Here is a 26,045-nt window from a genome sequence, read left to right as displayed (position 1 = left end):
TTTGTCCATATCTCTCATAAAAATGTTAAAAATGACTATTTCATTTATTTTCAAATCAAATCAAATAAAATTTATTTATATAGCCCTTCGTACATCAGCTGATATCTCAAAGTGCTGTACAGAAACCAAGCCTAAAACCCCAAACAGCAAGCAATGCATGTGAAAGAAGCACGGTGGCTAGGAAAAACTCCCTAGGAAAAACTCCCTAGAAAGGCCAAAAACCTAGGAAGAAACCTAGAGAGGAACCAGGCTATGAGGGGTGGCCAGTCCTCTTCTGGCTGTGCAGGGTGGATATTATAACAGAACATGGTCAAGATGTTAAAATGTTCATAAATGACCAGCATGGTCAAATAATAATAATCATAGTAGTTGTCGAGGGTGCAACAATCACGTCCGGTGAACAGGTCAGGGTTCCATAGCCGCAGGCAGAACAGTTGAAACTGGAGCAGCAGCATGGCCAGGTGGACTGGGGACAGCAAGGAGTCATCATGCCAGGTAGTCCTGAGGCATGGTCCTAGGGCTCAGGTCCTCCGAGAGAAAGACAGAAAGAGAGAATTAGAGAGAGCATATTTAAATTCACACAGGACACCGGATAAGACAAGAGAAATACTCCAGATGTAACAGACTGACCCTAGCCCCCCGACACATAAACTACTGCAGCATAAATACTGGAGGCTGAGACAGGAGGGATCAGAAGACACTGTGGCCCCATCCGATGATACCCCCGGACAGGGCCAAACAGGCAGGATTTTGCTCAATGGACTGAGACTAAGATTGTTGTCTCATAGGTTGAAAAGTCTCCTATGTTTGTGTGTGGGTGGAGCAGACACAGAGCAGTGTTTTTGAACACATGTTAAATAGAATAAATACACCATTAATGGTTATTGCCTCCTTAAAATGTAGCATTTGTATTTACAAATATTTTAGACATTTTATCAACATGGCAAAAAGATTGCGCAAGGAACATTACAGTAATTTTTCACTATTTCCGGTTTATTTTTCCGGTTTACTATTATTCTGACATTTCACATTCTTAAAATAAAGTGGTGATCCTAACTGACGTAAGACAGGGAATTTTTACGAGGATTAAATGTCAGGAATTGTGAAACTGATTGTAGATTGTAATAATTCTGTGTTTAGAAAATGCATATTGTTGCAGTCATGCACACATCTTGCTGGATTATTTGTAAACTTTGTTGTTATTATGGGCCAATAATCTTTTTGTAGGTTCCAATGTCTATTTTATTGCATTTTTATAAATGTGTTTAAGCAGTTTAATTGTTGCACAGAATTTTAAAACTTGAAATGACAGAAGTCATGCACAAGTCCTGAAAGATTGTTTTTAAGGCTGTTTTCTTAATGAACCTCGATTATTTTGTTGGCAAAATATTCTACATGCATTTGTTACAAAAGTAGAAAACATTCTTAAATGTTAACCTTAAATGACAGGAGTGCACACATTTTGCAAGATTATTTGTAAACTCTGTTTTCTTGAAGCCACTACGCTTAGGATTGGAAGTGAATACAGCATTCCCAAATGCATAATGATATGGTTAATATTCGACACAAACAAAATGAGTCTTGGTGGAAAATGGTTTAATTGGTGCTTTTTGCTTAGTGCTGGAAGGAATTAAGTCATTCAATGTTTTTGTCAGTAATTAAGTTAAATGACAATATGCCAATAGTAACTGGCATATTGTGGAGATGTGTGGAAAAAGACAATGTAGAAATAATGATGGTAAAGATCTGGTGTAATGTTAGGTCCAGAGGAGGTCAGAGTGTCTCCATTTGCGTAATCCTTCTCGACTGACCGAACATTGTTTTGAAAGTTCTATAGTCTCCTACATGCATTGCTGTGGGTGGAACGGTTCTAAAATGTACCTGTTATTTACTCAACTCATTTAATCCTCTTGGTCTCAGCTTTGACTTTTGCGTCAACCATCTTTCAGAACAGTGTGGTTGCATTTTGGCCTGTTGGTTTGTATTATCAGGTGGCATGAAGGTAAATTGAGGCCTGTGGGTCGGTGCTAATATGATAACTAAAGGGAAGTCCAGCATGAGATGGTTAAAGGGGAGAAAGATGAGAAGAACAGGTATCTTGGCAGCTGTATGTTAAAGCCAAATATTAAATAAAATATAAAATGTTTTTGCATGTTGTCCTTTTTTATATGTATGTTAGTGGACCTTTGGTGGTCCCTGACCCTCGACACACAGCACCTGGGGATGACCACATTGTTTCCATCTCCAAGGGCACAAAGCTGCTACCCATGTTCATCTCCAGGGTCCCAGAAGTCAGCCAGTGCCAGCACCAGGGTTGAGGAGTAACGGAAAAAATCTTTGACACTTCTGTTTTTTCAATGACATTCAAAATCAGCATTGAAAAAAGGTGCAAGTTTAAGTTTGTTCCACCTGAGCGAGTCTGACCACAAGTCAGAGACAACTATGATGACACACCAAATGTGTTTGATAGATTGTGGGAAAAAAATCAGGAATAGGCTTTTGTAGGCTACAGTCCAAGCTATGTCTTCCAATGCTGATGGCATCCAAAGATTATCCAACGTGAATAAATGCTTGGAGGTAAGGATGACAGCAGTGTTGTAGTCTACAGTGATACGGATATCACTTATTATTGATATCTACTGTGTACATAGCACATTGATGTGAATCACACTGCTGCTCTCTCATTTAGCTATTTGCGCCTTACGGATTGTGGTTGTTGTGGATGGCTGTTCACAAATCTGTGTATTTGAACCCAATAATGGTTGAATTCAAGAAGTTTTAGGGATCGGCGTCCCGTCAACGGGACAGTTGTAAATCATGCAGCGCTGTGTGTCACCATCGCTGATTTTAGAGAAACAACAAATGTCGGTACATATAAGTGTCTTATATTGGCTGAAAGCTTAAATTCTTGTTAATATAACTGCACTGTCCAATTTACAGTAGCTATTATTGCGTAAAAATGCCATGCTATTGTTTGAGGAGAGCTCCTAACAACAAAACACTTTTTTCACCACGATAGGTTTGATAAATTCCCCACTGAAGGTGAAATGTGTACTTACATTCTGAAATTTTGCTCTGATTTATCATCCAAAGGGTCCCAGAGATAACATGAAGTGTCGATTTGTTGGATAAAATCATTTTTCATATCCTAAAAAGGTCCATATAGAATGCATGATCGATTTTGTATTTCTTCTCGTTCAATTAGCAAAGAAAGGAATCTGTGAAAATCTCACCCTAACCATTGTTTCAACGAGTCAAATCATGTTCGTATGTATTCCTCAGAAATCCTAGAATGTAACAAGACTTTACTATATCATTAGGGGTGTAGTATATCCTATACGACACCATATTTGGTCAGAGAGCGACGCCTTCACGGCACGCCAATGACAAAGGCGGTCTTCACTTGAAACCATGGTTCTGTCGTAAAATGTAGCTACTAACCTTGTAAGACAGCATGCCTTTTCATTTTGGACAATAATTATAACAATATTCAGAGTTATGAAGTTATGAAAACTGGTTGTTTTGCAAATGTTGAACTTATAATATGGCTGCTAATACAGATTTGATGATATTCTTGCAGAAAAATGTAATATGAATGCAAATATCTCCTTCACGATTTGCCCAAATTTACCTGGGTGACACTAAATGTCATGTTGTTCGCTCATACTTCAAGTTATCCATCTGAAACTTTGCACATACACTGCTGCCATCTTGTGGACACCATTTGGATTTCAGCCAGAGTGATGACGAACTGGGACCTTTCTGTTGCATTTCAAAGATGGTGGTAGAAAAAAAACGGTTGTTTTTCTTCTTTGGATTTTCTTCTACCAGATCTATTGTGTTATATTATCCTACATTCAATTCACATTTCCACAAACTTCAAAGTATTTACTTTCAAATGGTACCAAGAATATGCATATACAGTGGGGCAAAAAAGTATTTAGTCAGCCACCAATTGTGCAAGTTCTCCCACTTAAAAAGATGAGAGAGGCCTGTAATTTCCATCATAGGTACACGTCAACTATGACAGACAAAATTAGAAGAAAAAAATCCAGAAAATCACATTGTAGGATTTTTAATGAATTTATTTGCAAATTATGGTGGAAAATAAGTATTTGGTCACCTACAAACAAGCAAGATTTCTGGCTCTCACAGCCCTGTAACTTGTTCTTTAAGAGGCTCCTCTGTCCTCCACTCGTTACCTGTATTAATGGCACCTGTTTGAACTTGTTATCAGTATAAAAGACACCTGTCCACAACCTCAAACAGTCACACTCCAAACTCCACTATGGCCAAGACCAAAGAGCTGTCAAAGGACACCAGAAACAAAATTGTAGACCTGCACCAGGCTGAGAAGACTGAATCTGCAATAGGTAAGCAGCTTGGTTTGAAGAAATCAACTGTGGGAGCAATTATTAGGAAATGGAAGACATACAAGACCACTGATAATCTCCCTCGATCTGGGGCTCCACGCAAGATCTCACCCCGTGGGGTCAAAATGATCACAAGATCGGTGAGCAAAAATCCCAGAACCACACCGGGGGACCTAGTGAATGACCTGCAGAGAGCTGGGACCAAAGTAACAAAGCCGAACATCAGCAAGGGCATTGAAGATGAAATGTGGCTGGGTCTTTCAGCATGACAATGATCCCAAACACACCGCCCGGGCAATGAAGGAGTGAGAAGCATTTCAAGGTCCTGGAGTGGCCTAGCCAGTCTCCAGATCTCAACCCCATAGAAAATCTTTGGAGGGAGTTGAAAGTCCGTGTTGCCCAGCGACAGCCCCAAAACATCACTGCTCTAGAGGAGATCTGCATGGAGGAATGGGCCAAAATACCAGCAACAGTGTGTGAAAACCTTGTGAAGACTTACAGAAAAAGTTTGACCTGTGTCATTGCCAACAAAGGGTATATAACAAAGTATTGAGATAAACTTTTGTTATTCACCAAATACTTATTTTCCACCATAATTTGCAAATACATTCATTAAAAATCCTACAATGTGATTTTCTAGATTTTCTTTTCTCATTTTGTCTGTCATAGTTGAAGTGTACCTATGATGAAAATTACAGGCCTCTCTCATCTTTTTAAGTGGGAGAACTTGCACAATTGGTGGCTGACTAAATACTTTTTTGCCCCACTGTACTTGTTTCAGGGCCTGAGCTATAGGCAGTTAGATTTGGGTATGTCATTTAGGCGAAAATTGAAAAAAGGGGGCTATCCTTAACTGGAACAGAATATGGAAAGATGTGACTATGGCATCCTGTAATCTGAACCATCAATTTATACATTTTAAGTTTGTTCGCAGACTGTATTTAACAACAAGGACACATTTTTGGTCCCTACTCTGTTCATTGTTTCCCCTAAATCAGGTAGGCACATTCATTCATGTAATGTGGGAGTGCCCCGCAGTTAAATGCTTCTGGGGCAAAGGTAAAAAAAATCATTTTGAAGTGCATGAATTTTAATCTTCAATGCTTTGCATCTATTATGTTGCTTAACAATTTTTGGCTCTAAGATGGCAACCGCCTCACTCTCTACCATTTAACCAGTGGTTATTATTAGAAGTTATAACATTTGAATTATTGACAGCAAGAATGGTAGGTGGGACAGGAGGCATGGTTTCTGGGTGGGGAGGGAGGATGTGGGTGGGTGGATGGATGGGGACTGAGTGGGGAAATGGATTGGGGTTATCATTGAATGCATTTCTTTGATTGTTTTTTTGTACCAGTCCCCCCCCCCCCCACTACTTTAAAAAAATGCAATCACTTTTGCATGAGAAAACACAGAAACTGAATCTTTGCTCCATGTGCTTAGTTCTTAAAATGGAGAACACCATCGTGTTCGTGAGAATCTCCCCTTTCCTCAGTGGGTTACATTAGTTTGTAGCCCAAACGGTTTGGACTACACAAACAGAAGTTGGCTCGACAGTACTGACTTCAGACGAGTCTCCTGACACTTGTGGGGGTCGTATAACAAAACGGAGACCATCATGTTCATGACAGTCTCTCCTTTCCACTGCTTGGTCATAATAGTTTTGCAGGTCAAACTGTTCGACATAGGCAGATGTGGAGGATTGAGACGCATCCAATGCAAAAAAACAGTTATCTCTAGCTTAAATTGACTGATTTTTATAGGGATTTTTTTATTGTGTTACTTAGATTGTGCGTCAATCGAACTCTAGGGGGTTAAATACGTTTTTGTTAACTTTCAGCCCGTGCAAAATTGTATGAGATTACTATGTGCGTGACATTTTTTTTCTTCTGCAGAAGGTACAATCATGTGATCAGGTCCAATGAGGTTGCACAGTGAAAGCAAAAGGCTGGTCCAGGCCAGCCCAGTGTTATCCAATGAGGTTGCAGGACCAACCCAACAACTCAGTGGAAACTCCATGCACACAGCAGAGAGAGACAGAGCAATGACATGGTGCCTATACAGCTTCGAGACAGGATGGTGTCGAGGCACAGATCTGGGGAAGGGTACCAAAACATTTCTGCAGCATTGAAGGTCCCCAAAAACACAGTGGCCTCCATCATTCTTAAATGGAAGAAGTTTGGAACAACCAAGGCTCTTCCTACAGCTGGCCGCCCGGCCAAACTGGGTAATTGGGGGGAGAATAGCCTTGGTCAGGGAGGTGACCAAGAACCTGATGGTAACTCTGACAGAACTCCAGAGTTCCTCTTTGGAGATGGGAAAACCTTCCAGAATGTTCATCTCTGCAGCACTCCACCAATCAGGCCTTTATGGTAGAGTGGCCAGACGGAATCCACTCCTCAGTAAAAGGCACATGACAGCCCGCTTGGAGTTTGCCGAAAGGCTCCTAAATACTCTCAGACCATGAGAAGCAAGATTCTCTGTTCTGATGAAACCAATATTGAATGCTTTGGCCTGGATGCCAAGCGTCACGTCTGGAGGGAACCTGGCATCATCCCTACGGTGAAGCATGGTGGGTGCAGCATCATGCTGTGGGAATGTTTTTCAGCGGCAGGGATTGGGAGACTAGTCAAGATCGAGGCAAAGATGAACGGAGCAAAGTACAGAGAGATCCTTGATGAAAACATGCTCCAGAGTGCTCAGGACCTCAGACTGGGGTGAAGGTTTACCTTCCAACAGGTACAATGACTCTAAGCACACAGCCAAGATAACGCAGCAGTGGCATCAGGACAAGTGTCTGAATGCCCCTCTGAATGGCTCAGACAGAGCCCGGACTTGAACCTGATCGAACATCTCTGGAGAGACCTGAAAATAGCTGTGCAGCAACACTTCCCATCCAACCTGACAGAGCTTTAGAGGATCTGCAGAGAAGATTGGGAGAAATTCTCCAAATACAAGTGTGCCAAGCTTGTAACATCATAACCAAGAAGCCTCGATGTTGTCATCGCTTTCAAAACTGCTTCAGCAAAATACTGAGTAAAGGGTCTGAATATTTATGTAAATGTAATATTTCAGTTTATATTTGTAATACATTTGCAAAAATGTCTAAATAAAAATGTCTACATTTTTGCTATGTCGTTAAGGATTATCGTGTGTAGATTGATGAGGGAAAAAACTGTTATGAATTTTAGAATAAGGCTGTAACGTAACAAAATGTGAAAAAGTCAAGGGATCTGAATACTTTCCCGAAGGCACTGTATCTGCACATATGTGACGTAGTATGCCGTTTTCGGGTACCACGTTTGGCTCATGAGCGCAACTTTTAGAATACTGGCAAAAAGGTTCCGGAACAAAGTTACCAAAGTTCCGGAACATCTCTTTAACCTCTTACATCTAGACGTTCCGCTAGCGGAACACCTGCTCCAATATCCAATGATAGGCGTGGCGCGAATTACAAATTCCTCAAAAATACAAAAACTTCAATTTTTCAAACATATGACTATTTCACAGCATTTTAAAGACAAGACTCTCCTTTATCTAACCACACTGTCCGATTTCAAAAAGGCTTTACAGCGAAAGCAAAACATTAGATTATGTCAGCAGAGTACCCAGCCAGAAATAATCAGACACCCATTTTTCAAGCTAGCATATAATGTCACAAAAACCCAGAAGACAGCTAAATGCAGCACTAACCTTTGATGATCTTCATCAGATGTCAACCCTAGGACATTATGTTATACAATACATGCATGTTTCGTTCAATCAAGTTCATATTTATATCAAAAAACAGATTTTTACATTAGCATGTGACGTTCAGAACTAGCATACTTCCGGGGAATTTGCTAACAATTTACTAAATTACTCACGATAAACGTTCACAAAAAGAATAACAATTATTTTAAGAATTATAGATACAGAACTCCTCTATGCACTCGATATAACCTGACGCCCTCCTCTATGCACTATATATATAGCTTTTTGGTGAAAGCACATTTTGCAATATTCTAAGTACATAGCCCAGACATCACGGGCTAGCTATTTAGACACCCGGCAAGTTTAGCACTCACCAATATAAGATTTACTATTATAAAAGTTTGATTACCTTTTGTTGTCTTCGTCAGAATGCACTCCCAGGACTGCTACTTCAATAACAAATGTTGGTTTGGTCCAAAATAATCCATCGTTATATCCGAATAGCGGCGTTTTGTTCGTGCGTCCCAGACACTATCCGAATGGTAAAGAAGGGTCGCGCACATGACGCAATTCGTGACAAAAAAAATCTAAATATTCCATTACCGTACTTCGAAGCATGTCAACCGCTGTTTAAAATCCATTTTTATGCCATTTTTCTCGTAAAAAAGCGATAATATTCCGACCGGGAATGTCCATTTAGCTAAACAGAGGAAAGAAAACAAAGCTTTCGGTCGACGCGGGCACGAGCCTGAGTCTCACAGTACTGTAACCAGCCACTACCCAAACGCGCTACTTTGTTTCAGCCAGAGCCTGCAAAGCCACGATTCAGCGTTTTGCTGCCGTCTGAGAGCCTATGGCAGCCGTAGGAAGTGTCACGGGACAGCTAAGATCCTCACTCTTCAATAAACAGAGACAAGAAGAACGACACCTTGTCAGACAGGCCACTTCCTGCATGAAATCTTCTCAGGTTTTTGCCTGCCATATGAGTTCTGTTATACTCACAGACACCATTCAAACAGTTTTAGAAACGTTAGGGTGTTTTCTATCCAAAGCCAATAATTATATGCATATTCTAGTTACTGGGCTGGAGTAGTAACCAGATTAAATCGGGTACGTTTTTTATCCAGCCGTGAAAATACTGCCCCCTAGCCACAACAGGTTAACTAACTCATCAATATGCTTTTTGAAAGATAGCTTTTAGTCAATCCAGATACCTAGACATTTATAAACCGGGAGATGGTCAATGTGTGCACCATCCAAATACATATGCATGAATCATCAGATAAATTTCTAAGCTTTTTGGAAAGTAACATGTACAGTGGTTCTTCCTTTACTTCCTTTAAAAGTCGTGTCATTCTGCAACACAGCTTGCAGGATGCTGTGGAATGGTATGGCACGTTGGAGTGGATGACGTCATAGTGTTTTACTGTCAGCCATTGTTGCCATTAATGCTAGTTTGACTACCAGAGGGCATCTTTGAGAAGCTAAGTTATTGAAATGACATGGAGCTGTAAGCCTAAGATTCCTGATTACTGTAGCTGTTTTAGCGTAACTTACTTATTGGCATAAAGGCCTACTCCTGATAGGCTATTGCTTAAAATCCTATTATAACAATTGGATGACCATTGGGTGTTTCAGTAAGCAACAATTTGTTGCCTTCAATTTCATTAGCCTACTTTATTCCAATATTTCTGTCATTCAGTGATATTTATTCCCATAGTAATTCGTTTTGGATCCATCCAGATGTGGTTAGAAAACAGTACTTGTGGTGGGCTATGCAAAGAGATGAAGTGACATGCCTCGCAAACACCCATTAAACATTTAAAGTCCCTAAACTCGGCAAGAGTCTATTGTCCTGCTGATAGCCGATCAAGGGTGGATGGCTTCTTTTGTATTCTTTTGTAAGGCTGCTAAACCATTTACACCTGGACCACAGCGTTGTTGCATACTTACGGTACAGTGCACTTTCACGCCATTCTCCGCCTGACTCTACCAACGCCAACAGATTATTATTTATATTGTTGTTATCTATTCGGTAACATTCCACAAGTACATTTTATAAATAAAACACCTACATTAAATAGCTCAGGTCTTGAAAATATGTGAAACCTTTTTTTTTCATCTGTGCTCAGTAGCGGAGGCTTTATGGCTTCGCCATCAACTTGTTAATTTAGCAGACATCACTTGCGTATATTCAGTCAACACATATAATCGAATATAACAGACCATTTTTTGGTTTCTCTTAGAATAAAAACCGTACAGCATAACAACAGTTTTAGTAAGTAATAAGTTACGATCCCGTTACAACTTCTTTTGACATAGTAGAAACATTAAAAAAAAATGTGTGTGCAAGTGAGAGAGGAAAAGCAATTCTTACACTATTGTTCTAAATTCAATCACTCTCCTTCATCCTCATCATTCAGCAAAGTTGTCATCAAGGCAAAGGGTGGCTACTTTGAAGAATCTAAAATAGAAAATATATTTTGATTTGATTAACACTTTTTTGGTTACTACATGATTCCATATGTGTTATTTCATAGTTTTTGTGTCTTCACTATTATTCTACAATGTAGAAAATAGTAAAAATAAAGAAAAACCCTTGAATGACTAGGTGTGTACAAACGTTTGACTGGTACTGTATATCTGTTCTTAATTCATAGCATGGTTTCTTTTTAGCCATATGTTGAATAGAACGCAGACAAATTCATTAATGCTGGAAAAAAGGAATAATAGGCTACTCTCTGTAGTCATAAAAAACAATTAGGCTAAATCAATTTATATTATTTTGTTGGTTAACAGATCGGCTCTCGGATGTCATTAAGAGGAGGCTTCTATCTTCAATATAATAATTCATTCTGAAAGTTAAACCCATAGGTCTTAGGCCTGCAGTAAATTAAATTATTAGCTTTTAATAATCCATGCCTTCTGAGAATCTTCCAAAGTCCAAAAGTTATGGGTGGAGTTAGAAATTTGGCTGTCAGAAGTATTACAAGGGAAATTTACTTTTAATCCATCTGTCTGCATATTTAAAGACATGGCATGCAGTGAAATATCCTTTGGCTTGGACGATACTTTTCTTGTCAATCATCTTGAAGAAACGTATACTTAACTGAAAATCAACCAATGTCAGCCTTTAAATGCTTTATTATCCAAATGTTGATAGTGCATGTGGGCGACAGAGAGAAACAAAATTGTGCAGTTTGAGGCCATATGGCGGAGAGTGATGCGGGAGCTGGAGATGGGGGTGTGAGCAGGTGGGTCTGGGCAGGTGTGATGCAGTTGTTGTTTATATGTGTATGTTTTGTATTGTCTAAAAATGTTATAAAAATGTCAAATGCAAAAATACAAGCTTGCAACACGCATTTGATTATTCATTATGAATCGGATTGATTTGATTTATTTCATTTACATTCTTCATTTTAACCACAACATCACAAATAATGGAACACACACAACATGAGCAGATTAACTTGGTCAAAACATTTCCTTATTAAAGACTATCAGAAAGAGTGTTGGTACTCATTTTGATCCAAAGCTGCGAATGAGTGAGTCACTCAGCTTTATGCTGACATATATAGCTTTATGCTGCGAAATAGCCTACTAAACAGGCCACACCTAAATTAATATATTAAATTGCCTAAACAAACTAGTACATTTCATACATATATGAAGTAGCTCAGGTCTTGAAAATCTGGGCATCCTTTTTCCCCTTCATATCCTCTTTAATTCAGTTTCTTTTTCACATCAGCAAAGAAGAACTTTGTGTTTCAGAAACTCACTTTATAAAGAGGGGCAATCACTCTTTCACACTGTGGTCAATAAAGCCAGTTTGTTATTTATAATACTTTTTTTCTGTTTTTCGAGGGAGAGAAATCAAAAGCCTACCGTGCCTATTTTTCGAAAATTGTCAGTCCACTTGTCAAGTGTAATTGCACAACTTTATTTACCCAAGTTCTCTCTCAACTCCAGGACCACCCACCAGCTATTTTTTTGTTGCCTGATGCAGGTCTCTAGTGCCAGAGAAGAGAGACTCTCGGACTAAAACATTCACACCTCCATAAATGTACGAAAAGATAGTAAATTTGTTCCACAGTTTAGACTACCAGTAGATCAGCGTTCTAACTCCCCCTTGTGATAGTGTGGTGCAATGACAAAATGAAACAATTTACCACAATCTGACACCATCTACCGCAAACGGTGACGGCATAAGCTCAAAACTTTTAATTGAGGAACAACTTTACGTAGTTTTACCTGCATTAAGTACCAATTTCAGTTCAACAAAGGCTTTCTGCAAAGCAAATAAGGCAGATTGTAGTTATGAAAGAGCCTAATCAGTGCTGTTTGACTGTGTGTGTGTGGGTTAGGTTTAGAGTTAGGGTTAGGTTTAGGGTTAGGGTCAAGGTTAGTTTTAGGGTTAGGGTTAAGTTTAGGTTTTTGGGGTTAGGGTTAGGGTAAAGGTTAGGTTTACAAGGGTTTCTGTTTATGTTGGTATCAAACCTTGGGTTGCACGGGCCTATTGAATCTTTCTGCCTTGTTTCTATATTGTACATCCGACCGGCCGAGAGCTCCGAGGGGTCACCCACAACAGTTCAATAACAGGAGGAAGACAATTATTAATAAAGTGCTGAGGGTAAAAAGGTTTAAATTTAAACAAACATTATATAAAATCACAATAAAACATGCAAACTGGATAAATTAAATGATAAAAATAATTAAATAAGTTCATAATTGGAAATCCCCCTAAGAGTATGGATTAGGTTTAGGGGTTAGGGAAAATAGGATTTTGAATGGGACTGAACTGTGTGTCCCCACAAGGTTAGCTGTACAAGCAGTGTGTGTGTGTGTGCGTGTATCTGTGTGTGTAAACAGCATAGATCTCTTGTGAGGCTATCGATTAAAAAGTTAATGCTATGAATGTAAAATTACCATGTGAAGGAATGATTGTGTACTTTCCAATTGGAAAAGGCCCATGATTATTATAGTAACAATAGAGAACATGCAACTTGGTAGACACAGAGTACATATGTGTTTGAATCACTAGGGGGTGCTGTTCATCCTCTGTACAGCTGTCTGTGCCTTGAGGTTCCTATCGTCACAGCTAGGCTTCACAACTAGATTCCCTACCATTCACCTCAAATTGTAGCCCAATTGTAGGGGGCCTTAGATAATGTACCTACAGGGAGATTTTTTTATGTAAAAGCAGCTGTTAATTTGTCTATTCTGAAGAATCCTGGGAGGCTTCAGACTATGACCAGGGTGGAATTAAAATGTTTTGATTGAAATACTAAAAGGACAAAACAAGATACTCTATCTCGGCTCACCCTTGGGATGACGCTGGAGAGACGAAGCAGGTACGGGGAGTAAAACATTTAATAAATAACAGACATGCAACAAGACAGGAACAGCATCAGCAAACTAATAATACAGACAAAAAACAATACAATGCAGGAGCAGGGACTGGCAAATATAGGGGAGGAAATAAACAGATGATGAATGAGTCCAGGTGAGTCCAATATTGCTGATGCGCGTGACGAGGGAAGGCAGGTGTGCGTAATAGATGGCAGGAGTGAGTGATGAAGGGCAGCCTGGCGCCCTCAAGCGCCTGGGGGGAAAAGAGCGGAAGCAGACGTGAGAGTACCCCCCCCCCTCTTGGGGCGCCACCCGGCATCCCACCTGGGCGAACCGGCCGAGACATGGGTGCTGGGCAAGCCGGTAGGGGCGTGGGAGCCCAACGAACCGGCAGGAGTGTGAAAGCCTGGCAAGCCGGCTGAGGCATGGAAGCCCGACAATCCGGCTGAGGCAAGACGCCTGTCGATCCCGCTGCAGCGAGGGAGGCGTGATGCAGGGCAACCTGACGCCCTCGAGCGCCGGGGGGGGGTAGAGAGGCTGCTGCATTCTGTCACATGGGATGACGCTGGAGAGACGAAGCAGGTACGAGGAGTAAAACATTTAATAAATAACGGACGTGGAACGAGACACGAACAGCATCAGCAAACGAATAATACAGACAAAAAACAATACAATGCAGGAGCAGGGAACAGAGCTTGGGAACTGACAAATATAGGGGAGGAAATAAACAGATGATGAATGAGTCCAGGTGAGTCCAATATCACTGATGCGGGTGACGAGGCAAGGCAGGTGTGCGTAATAGATGGCAGGAGTGCGTGATGAAGGGCAGCCTGATGCCCTCAAGCACAAGGGGGAGAAGAGCAAGAGCAGACGTGACGTGTCCCATCTTGCAAAACAATGGGAGAGCTATTGCTCTCCGCACGTTAAGAAAATTAACAATACAATGAATCAGACAGTCATATATTAACTTCTGGTGAATGAACATTGATCAGATTTGTCTGCCTGTTACACCTCATGCAAGTTCTTTGCATGACTGTACAGTAACTTCCAATCTGATATTGAAATGTTACGGTGACATCAACTTCTGGCAGAAGCATCAAATAAGCTACTTGTTTGTGTATTTAATACAACAGGAAAGTGCTACAGTCATGTCTGTTAAATGTAATGTCAATGTGGTTAGTCATTTTTTAGCACAGTGTCTGGTTGTATAATGGGCCAATTCCATGCATTCTCATAACATGTGTGATCACAGCAGTCTATGCAACTAGTCCATAAAGTGACAATCAGCAGTTGAAGCAATAACAAAGCAATTGCCCACCACTAAGGGATAGGGCTGGAGAGATGTAACCACTCTCAAATTCATAGATAGAGCTATGGATTCAAGGACTGACCATCCATGATATCAAAATTATAGTTGTAATCATATTTTGAGGCTTGTTAGATGTACTTAAAAAAAATTTTTTTACAAACATTGAAGTAAAACAAGCTAGATTTTGGGTTCTGATGGGTACGACAGTTGAACTAAGCTGACGAGGGATTTCTAAGTAATATTCTTCAAGATTCAGTGGGTGCATATCATTCATTTATATGTCCAAAAAATGGATGATGCTACTGCAGATCGTCCCTTTAACATGTGATCATTGTTGAATTTATCAGTGTTGTCTCAGTGCACATCAAGTGGCATTGGTTTGGGAAGGCTCACAGATGGAGAGGAAAGGTAATGCCGGGATATTGAATGCTGTGTATTTGTGATGTGGCTATCACTGTTGTTCTGTATCATGGCTGTGTGGCCAGTATATGGGGCTGTGTGTGTGTGTGCAGGCTGAATGCTGAGGGGAGTTGTTGGGGGGTTGTTGTAGAGGGATTGTCAGCCCGGGGGGGGATTGTAACTGTGTAGGCCGGAATTGAGGGGTTCCGCTATCTACACAGACCGTGTTTCCTCAGCCACTGTTTTCCTGAATGACAGAATTAAGGTAATTTGTGTCCTTTGTGTTGGTAATGGGCTCCTTCAAACGGGCAGGCCAACAATTAACCAGAAAGGGGAGGCCGTCTCGCAATCCCTCCATTAATTTATTCATATTTTATTCTTTCTTCTTCTTCCTGCTCTCTCCATCAGGATATACCGCAAGATATTACGGGACAGTAGGGACTCCCTCTCTCTCAACCTCTCTTGCATCTTCGCTCCTCATCCTCATTTGCCCTTGTCCCCCAAGGCAATTGAAACCTTGCACTTCTTAACAGGAGACCAAAGTCAAAAGCTGCTGGTGTGTGTGACCTGATGTCCTTTAGCACCTTCCAAGTGTTGATTGGGGGATAACAGAGGTGGGAGAATAGGAGGGCCAGGTAATCTCACACGAGCATCTTCAGATAAATCCCTTTGGGGTATGTGGCGTCCAATGCGATGCCTATCACACTCTCATCATTCAGTTCATCCTCACCATCAGGGTTTTTGTTGTCGTGACGATCTGAGACATGCATCTTCAGATGGGGAGGAATAAGCCTAGGCGAATGATCGATTTGGCTCCTCTCTCATCAAGGGTTTGATGAGACATAATCGGGCGGTGCCGAGGGGTCAACTCGGGAATGGAATGTCATTCATAGAGGAGGAGGAGGAGGAAGGGGAGAAGAGGGGAAAAGAGGGGGCGGAAGAGAATGCAGAGGAGGAGGAAGATACAGAGGAGAAGGAAGTGGAGGAGGAAAGGAGAAGGAATGGGACAGGGGAGGAGGGGAGTTGGGGTGGAAGAGCAGGAGCAGAAGGCAAAGTATGGGGAGGAGGAGAGGGATTCTGGAAAACACCATTCATCTAACAGTTGGCTTATTAAAAGTTGTTGATTAAAAGTGTTAATAGCACCTCCTCCCTGATGTGAGTAGACAGTAGAATAAAGGAGGATGTGCTGTGGGAGGTGAATGGTAAATAATGTAAATTACGGGCTAGCTATTTAGACACCCGGCAAGTTTAGCCTTCACCAAAATCAGATTTACTATAACAAAAATGTTATTACCTTTGTTGTCTTCGTCAGAATGCACTCCCAGGACTGCTACTTCAATAACAAATGTTGGTTTGGTCCCAAATAATCCATCGTTATATCCGAATAGCGGCGTTTTGTTTGTGCGTTCCAGAAACTATCCGAAATTGTAAATCAGGGTCGTGCGCATGGCGCAATTCGTGACAAAACATTTCTAAATATTCCATTACCGTACTTCGAAGCATGTCAACCGCTGTTTAAAATCAATTTTTATGCAATTTATCTCGTAAAAAAGCGATAATATTCCGACCGGGAATCTCCTTTTCGGCAAACAGAGGAAAAATCACAAAGACGGGGGCGGCCAGTGCACGCGCCTAAGCCCACAGTCCCTTGATCGGCCACTTGAGAAAGGCGATAATGTGTTTCAGCCTGGGGCTGGAATGACGACATTCAGGTTTTTCCCGGGCTCTGAGAGCCTATGGAAGACGTAGGAAGTGTCACGTTAGAGCAGAGATCCTTTGTAATAGATAGAGATGGCAAAGAAGTTCAAGAAATGGTCAGACAGGCCACTTCCTGTAAAGGAATCTCTCAGGTTTTGACCTGCCATTTGAGTTCTGTTATACTCACAGACACCATTCAAACAGTTTTAGAAACTTTGGAGTGTTTTCTATCCAAAGCCAATAATTATATGCATATTCTAGTTACTGGGCAGGAGTAGTAACCAGATTAAATCAGGTATGTTTTTTATCCAGCCGTGAAAATACTGCCCCCTAGCCATAACAGGTTAACTGATTTTTGTACTCTGACATCCTTGGGTTGGTAGAGGGAGTCTGGAAGGGCATCTAGGAATCTTTGGGTTGTCTGAGAATTTATAGCACGGCTTTTGTTGATCCTTGGTTGAGGTCTGAACTGATAATTTGTTGCGATTGCAAATGTAATAAAATGATGGTCCAACAGTCCAGGATTATGAGGAAAACATTAAGATCACCAACATTTATTCTACGGGACAAAACTAGGTCCAGAGTATGACTGTGACATTCAATGACGTCATCTTAACAGACGAATCAACAGTAGCCCTTGAGAAATTTGCTCAAAATTGCTACAGAAGAAAAGGAAGAAGATCAAGCAAGCTGAGTCACAAGCATCCGCTCAAACTCCATGTGTTGGGGGAAATTTCTCGCCAGGGACCAGGCCCATATTTGATTTTTGATGGTATGTTTGGCTACTTACAAAGTAAAAGGTACATACAATATTGTAGCCTACACCTCACGGACTGTTATGTGTTCCACAATAATTCACTCTAGCCTCCTTTTCAGGTATCATGGCTCGAGATTTCTTTCAGGAGGGCATCATGCGGAGAAATGCTGGACCCTATGTCAGAGAGGTATTTCTTGGACCACATCGTTTCTTTCAAGGTAGGATTATAGCCATATATTTTATACGTTTAGGCCTATTTCCATGTATATTTCTATTATTGTACCTAAAGCTGGTTTGTTGGGCAAAAAATAAAGTTTTCTCCAAATGCAGACAATGATCCAAAACAAACTGCTGCCCGGGTTTGCATTGCAAATGAGGGCATAAACTGGCTCAAGACGCCAGCAGAGTAAGTAGACCTTTATGTAGAAAAATAAAGATTAAATAAGTAAATAAAAAACATACAACACCTACAGTAGGCCTACTGTATATCAACAAATATTTTTTTCATCTCTACATGTACTGTAGGTCTCCTGATTTGAACCCGATCGAACTTGTTTGGCATCAACTGAAAACATGAATCAGTAACTCAGTAACGCCCTTGCTTCCTCTGCCTGGCTGGTTCCCTTCTCTCCACTGGGATTCTCTGCCTCAAAGCCTATTACAGGGGCCGAGTTACTGGCTTACAGGTGCTCTTCCATGTCGTCCCTTGGAGGGGTGCGTCACTTGAATGGGTTGAGTCACTGATGTGATCTTCCTGTCCGGGTTGGCTCCCCCTTTGGGTTGTGCCGTCGGGGAGATCTTTGTGGGCTATACTCGGACTTGTCTCAGGAAAGTAAGTTGACTGTTGAATATATCCCTCTAGTGGTGTGGGGGCTATGCTTTGTCAAAGTGGGTGGGGTTATATCCTGCCTGTTTGGTCCTGTCCGGGGGTATCGTCGCCGACAAGCAAAGATGAACTGGTCAAGGCCATCAAGATGTTTTGGCTAGAGAAATTGTTAGGGGTGTGTACGGGAGGCAAGTCAGGTGCAGGAGAGCATAGTGTAGGAAACAGGCGCACTTTAATTCCGGTCCAAAAATGACAGCACATAAAAATAATAACGTGCCAAAAACACGGAACATAGCAAAATTATAGCGCCTGACGATATCCACATAACAATAAACAATTACACACAAAGACATGGAGGGAACAGAGGACTATATACATGCAGTGATTATGGAATGAAAACCAGGTGTGTAATGGAACAAGACAAAACCGGAGCCGACTTCGGTGGAAGCCGACTTCGGTGGAAGTCGTGACAGTGCTCCAGCGGCTCCAGCGGCACGCCGACACCGGCCTCGGGGACGACCCGGAGGGCGAGGCGCAGGGCGATCCGGCCGGCGATGGTGAAACTCCCGCAGCAGTTCGGGGTCCAAAACATCTGCAACCGGAACCCAGCACCTCTCCTCTAAACCGTACCCCTCCCACTCCATGAGGTACTGAAGGCCCCCTGCCCGACGCCTCGAATCCAGGATGGAACAAACGGAGTACACCGGGGCCCCTTCGATGTCCAGAGGGGGCGGAGGGACCTCCCACACCTCAGATTCCTGGAGCGGACCAGCCACCACCGGCCTGAGGAGAGACACATGGAACGAGGGGTTAATACGGTAATCAGAGGGAAGCTGTAATCTGTAACACACCTCGTTCACCCTCCTCAGGACTTTGAATGGCCCCACAAACCGCGGACCCAGCTTCTGGCAGGGCAGGCGGAGGGTCAGGTTTTGGGTCAAGAGCCAGACCCAGTCCCCCGGTGCGAACACCGGGGTCTCACTGCGGTGACGGTCCGCACTGTTCTTTTGGCGAAGCGCGGCTCTCCGGAGGTGAACATGGGCGGCCTCCCATGTCTCCTACACAAGCCTGAACCAGTCGTCCACCGCAGGAGCCTCGGTCTGACCCAGATGCCACGGCGCCAGAACCGCATGGTACCCCAACACGCACTGAAAGGGGGAGAGGTTAGTGGAGGAGTGGCGAAGCGAGTCCTGTGCCATCTCAGCCCAGGGCACGAACGAAGCCCACTCCCCCGGCTGGTCCTGGCAATAGGACCGCAGAAACCTGCCCACTTCCTGGTTGACTCTCTCTACCTGCCCGTTACTCTCGGGGTGAATACCCGAGGTAAGGCTGATTGAGACCTCCAGACGTTCCATGAACGCCTTCCAGACTCTTGATGTGAATTGGGGACCCCGATCAGACAGTATATCCTCAGGCACCCGTATTGCCAGAAGATGTGAGTAAACAGGGCTTCCGCAGTCTGTAGGGCCGTAGGAAGACCGGGCAGAGGGAGGAGATGACAGGACTTAGAGAAATGATCCACAACGACCAGGATAGTAGTGTTTCCCTGTGAAAGAGGTAGATTGGTTAAAAAATCCACAGACAGGTGTGACCAAGGTCATTGTGGAACGGGTAAGGGGTGTAGCTTACCTCTGGGCAGGTGTCTCGGAGCCTTACACTGGGCACACACTGAGCAGGAGGAAACATAAACCCTCATGTCCTTAGCCAAGGTGGGCCACCGTACTTCCCAGTCAGACAGCGCACCATCCAACCTATCCCCGGATGACCAGAGGAGGGTGATGTGTGGGCCCAATAGATCAACTGGTCATGGACAGCAGACGGAACGTAGATATGCCCAACAGGACACTGGAGGGGAGCAGGCTCTGTATGCAACGCCTGCTCATGTCCGCATCCAACTCCCACACGACCGGCGCTACCAGGCAAGAGGCCGGGAGTATGGGAGTCTGATCCATGGGCCGCTCCTCTGTGTCATACAGCCGGGACAGAGCGCCCGCCTTCGTATTCTGGGAACCTGGTCTGTAGGACAGGGTAACACAAAATGGGTAAAGAACATGGCCCACCTTGCCTGACGAGGATTCAGTCTCCTCGCTGCCCGGATGTACTCCAGGTTGCGGTGGTCAGTCCAGATGAGAAAAGGGTGTTTAGCCCCCTCAAGCCAATGTCTCCACACCTTCAACACTTTAACCACAGCCAACAGCTCCCGGTCCCCCACATCATAGTTACGCTCTGCTGGGCTGAGCTTCTTCGAGAAGAAAGCACAGGGCAGAGTTTTGGTGGCGTACCCGAGCGCTGTGAGAGCATGGCTCCTATCCCAGCCTCGGACGCGTCCACCTCCACTATGAACGACAAAGAGGGATCCGGATGGGCCAGCACGGGAGTCGAAATAAACAGAGCTCTTAGCTGCTCAAAAGCCCTGTTCGCCTCAGCCGACCACTGCAACCGTATGGGACCCCCCCCTTCAGCAGTGAGGTAATGGGAGAAGCCACCTGGCCAAAACCCCGGATAAATCTCCAGTAGTAATTGGCAAACCCTAAAAATCACTGCACCTCCTTTACCGTGGTGGGAGTTGGCCAATTACGCACGGCTGCAATGCGGTCACTCTCCATCTCCACCCCTGATGTGGAAATGCGATACCCTAGGAAGGAGACGACCTGCTGAAAGAACAGGCATTTCTCGGCCTTGACGTACAGGTCATGCTCCAACAGTCGTCCAAGTACCTTGCGTACCAAGGACACATGCTCAGCTCATGTAGCGGAGTATATCAGAAAGTCATTGATATACACCACTACACCCTGCCCGTGCAGGTCCCTGAAAATCTCGTCTACAAAGGATTGGAAAACTGATGGAGCATTCAACAACCCGTACGGCATGACTAAGTACTCATAATGCCCTGAGGTGGTACTAAACGCTGTCTTCCACTCGTCCCCCTCCCGGATACGCACCAGGTTATACGCACTCCTGAGATCCAGTTTCATGAAGAAGCGCGCCCCATGCATTGACTCAATCGCCATGGCGATAAGAGATAGCGGGTAACTGTACCTCACTGTGATTTGATTTAGACCTCTATAGTCAATGCACGGGCATAGACCTCCATCCTTCTTCTTCACAAAAAGAAACTCGAGGAGGCGGGTGAAGTGGATGACCGAATGTACCACTGACGCAGGAATTCAGAGACATTTGTCTCCATAGCCACACTCTCTGCTTGCGACAGGGGATACACGTGACTCCTGGGAAGCGCAGCGTCTACCAGGACATTTATCGTACATCCCCCCCATTGATGAGGTGGTAATTGAGTCGCCTTCTTTTTACAGAAGGCGAGAGCCAAATCGGCATATTCTGGGGGGATGCGCACGGTGGAGACCTGGTCTGGACACCAACGGAAACCCCTACACACCTCCCCGAGCACTCTCGCGACCACCCCGTGAGAGCCCTCTGTTGCCAGGAGATAGTGGGGTTATGCTGAGCTAACCAGGGAAGGCCTAGTACCATGGGAAATGCAGGAGAGTCAATGAGGAAGAGACTGATTCTTTCCTCGTGACCCCCCTGCGTCACCATGCCCAAGGAGATGGTGGCTTCCCTGATTAGCCCGGACCCTAACGGTCGACTATCCAGAGCGTGAACCGGGAAAGATCTAACTACAGGAATAATGGGGATCCCTAAACTAAGGGCTAACGCTGGGTCGAAAAAATTCCCATGCTGGGAATGCAGGGAAAAAAATCTGGGAAACAAACAGGTACAAACAGGTGGTCAACAGAGGACTCTGGATGAGTGTGGTGCAGACTCACCTGGGGTGACGCCAGAGTGCCCTGCCTGTTGCCTCTACTCCCAGAAGAACCGACACGGCACCGACCAGCAGTGTGCCCTCTGCGGCCACAGATGGTGCACGTGACGCCTATATCCACATAACAATAAACAATTACACACAAAGACATGGAGGGAAACAGAGGACTACATACATGCAGTGATTATGGAATGAAAACCAGATGTGTAATGAAACAAGACAAAACCAATGGACATGTGAGAAATGGAGCGGCGATGGCTAGAAAGCCGGTGACGTCGATCGCCGAACGCCGCCCGAACAAGGAGAGGAGCCGACTTCGGTGGAAGTCGTGACAGAAATCGACGCTACAGCAATGCAACAAATCGATTGATCATCATTGATCATCTCAGCAACTTCTTACCTCTGGTCGTGGAGCTGGGTGGAAGTGCGACTATAATGTAGTTTCAATAAACATCCGCATTTGAATATCTTTTTTCTTGTTATTTTATTAACGAAAGCATAAAGACGTTGATAAAGAAATACTGTACTGCTGTTTTGAGTTAGAAATGTAACACTCTAGGGTCCTTAACCTCTCTAGGGTAGGTGGCACCAAATCGTCCCACCTACGTAACAGCCAGTGTAATCCCGTGGCGCGTTATTCAAAAACTCAAAAATTCAATTTTTCAAACATTTGACTATTTTACACCATTTTAAAGACAAGACTCTCATTAATCTAACCACACTGTGCAATTTTGAAAAGGCTTTACAACGAAAGCAAAACATTAGATTATGTCAGCAGAGTACACAGCCAGAAATAATCAGACACCCATTTTTCAAGCTAACATATAATGTCACATAAACCCAAACTACAGCTAAATGCAGCACTAACCTTTGATGATCTTCATCAGATGACAACCCTAGGACATTATGTTATACAATACATGCATGTTTTGTTCAATCAAGTTCATATTTATATCAAAAACCAGCTTTTTACATTAGCATGTGACTAGCATGTGACTAGCATTCCCACCGAACACTGCTGGTGAATTTACTAAATTACTCACGATAAACGTTCACAAAAAGCATAACAATTATTTTAAGAATTATAGATACAGAACTCCTCTATGCACTCGATATGTCCAATTTTAAAATAGCTTTTCGGTGAAAGCACATTTTGCAATATTCTCAGTAGATAGCCCGGCATCACAGGGCTAGCTATTTAGACACCAAAGTCAGATTTACTATAAGAAAAATGTTATTACCTTTGCTGTCTTCGTCAGAATGCACTCCCAGGTCTTCTACTTCAATAACAAATGTTGGTTTGGTTCAAAATAATCCATAGTTATATCCAAACAGCGGAGTTTTGTTCGTGCGTTCAAGACACTATCCGAAAGGATAAATAAGGGTGACGAGCATGGCACAATTCGTGACAAAGAAATTCTAAATATTCCATTACCGTACTTCGAAGCATGTCAACTGCTGTTTAAAATCAATTTTTATGCCATTTTTCTCATAAAAAAGCGATAATATTCCGACCGGGAATCTGCGTTTAGGTAAACAGACGAAAGAAAATAAAGCATGGGGTCGACTCTGATAGTACTCTGATCGGCCACTTGCCAAAAGCGATAATGTGTTTCAGCCAGAGGCTGCCTCGATATCGTTCAGCTTTTTCCCGGGCTCTGAGAGCCTATGGGAGCCGTAGGAAGTGTCACGTTAGAGCAAAGATCCTCAGTCTTCAATAAAAAGAGCCAAGATGAAACACAACTTCTCAGACAGGCCACTTCCTGCATGGAATCTTCTCAGGTTTTGGCCTGCCATTTGAGTTCTGTTATACTCACAGACACCATTCAAACAGTTTTAGAAACTTTAGGGTGTTTTCTATCCAAAGCCAATAATTCTATGCATATTCTAGTTACTGGGCAGGAGTAGTAACCAGATTAAATTGGGTACGTTTTTTATCCGGCCGTGTCAATACTGCCCCCTAGCCCTAACAGGTTAATGGATCGAATACATTGCAAGTTGAAGGATTTTCACAACAGTAGCCGGGCTATAGAAAGTATATTGTCCTGCTAATAGGAAACATTTGTATGATTGGCTACAACTGCTACAGTGTTTGAAAACCTGTTTTCAAAATGCCTCCAGTTGTCCATCACTACTGTAAATAAAAACACAGCATCTTGTTTACATTCTTTATTGTGTCACTCATCATTTGTATCTACCTTTCCAATTACTTTTAGATTTACAAATGTGCACTTTTCATTATTAGTTACATTGTTTTAGTTTGAACGTGCAGACTGTTTTATGTAGGATGCTACATTTTTGACCAGCTGCAATTGTAAGTAGGCCTAATTTAAAAAATCCTACTTCTATTAGGCTGTTAAGCCTCACAGCCTACCTCAGCCAGTTAAGTTATTTTATATAGGTCTAGTGTCACGCCCTGACCTTAGATTGCCGTTTATTATTTTCTATATTTCTTTGAGTTTAGCCGAGTATGGTTCCTAATCTAATCGTTGTCTCTGACTAGGAATCATACTTAGGCTGCCCCTTTTCACTCCTTCAGTGTGGGATCTTGTTTTTGTCAGCTCAGTAAGCCTGCAGAACGTGACGTTCGTTTTTCCTTTGTTTGTGTTCTGTGTTCTGAGTTACAATAAATATAAATATGAGCACTTTCCACGCTGCACCTTGGTCTACTCCTTACGACGATCTTCACATCTAGGTTCCGAAGAAATAGACTCCAATTAAGCTCTCTTGTTGTTTGTAAAGTCAAATTAAAATTAATATTATTGTTGAAATGAATTGCTCGACAGGTGTAGGTTTTCTCCATCTGTTGGTGTGCAACACTTGCATAACAAGTTAGCTATATTTTCAGCACCAGCCACTGTTCACCTCCTATTGATTACTCTGCAGTTGCCAACAGTTGTTTTTTCAATTGAACCTTTATTTAACTAGGCAAGTCAGGCTAGAACAACTTCTTATCTACAATGACGGCCTACCCAGATGACGCTGGGCCAATTGTGTGCTGCCCTATGGCACTTCCAATTACGGTCGGATGTCCTACAGCCTGTATTCAAACCAGGGACTGTAGTAATGCCTCTTGCACTGAGATGCAGTGCCTTAGACCGCTGCGCCACTCGGGATCCGTGACCAATATATAGATATATATTTGTTGTTCAGAACATTAACCGTGTGTAGGTAGATGTCGAAAGGTTGATACAAATGATTTGTTGCAAGTTCACACCTAGCTCCGCTATTAGACAATTCTTTAGTAAAGGTTGAATAGTCTATTGTTCAGCTAATAGTCATCCTAGAAACATGGTTAGCAGAATTCACAGCCTGCTTTGCTTGTGAAAAACGAATAATAATAATACTTTTTCCCCTTTCCACTTGTTAAAGATTCCAATTGATAGTGTTTTTGCCACAATCGGCCCCAACCCCAATTAATACATTTGGGCACAGTCGATAGCGTGTTGGACTTCAGGCTAGAATGTTGAGGGTTCAAAACCTGCTCCCTGCTTGTTTCATTACATTATTATGCTGGTCTCAGAGCAAATAGCCTGGATTGTTACTCCAATCTCGTTCCTCATCCTCTTCCACACGTCACTCTCCGCCTGAGTGGCTCGCTTGTGGGCTTGCTGGCAGGATGTGGGCTTGCTGGCAGGATATGGCAGCACCTTCGGTTGTGCGTCAGGAATTCAGCACAGCAAGTTTGTATGAAGGTCTGGTTATTCATAGGCAAATAGTAATATGCTCTAAACAGCTCTGGTGACAAACAAACTTTGCTGCCCTGTTTGCAATCGTCCACATGGCTGGGAGTTAGATATGCATAGGAAGTGTTGTGTACTGTTTTTTTTATGTATATATGAATTACAAATCATACTTTA

Source organism: Salmo salar, chromosome 20, assembly GCF_965601325.2.
Source record: "Salmo salar chromosome 20, fSalSal1, whole genome shotgun sequence".
Lineage (NCBI taxonomy): Eukaryota > Metazoa > Chordata > Actinopteri > Salmoniformes > Salmonidae > Salmo > Salmo salar.
This window is presented reverse-complemented; position numbering follows the sequence as displayed.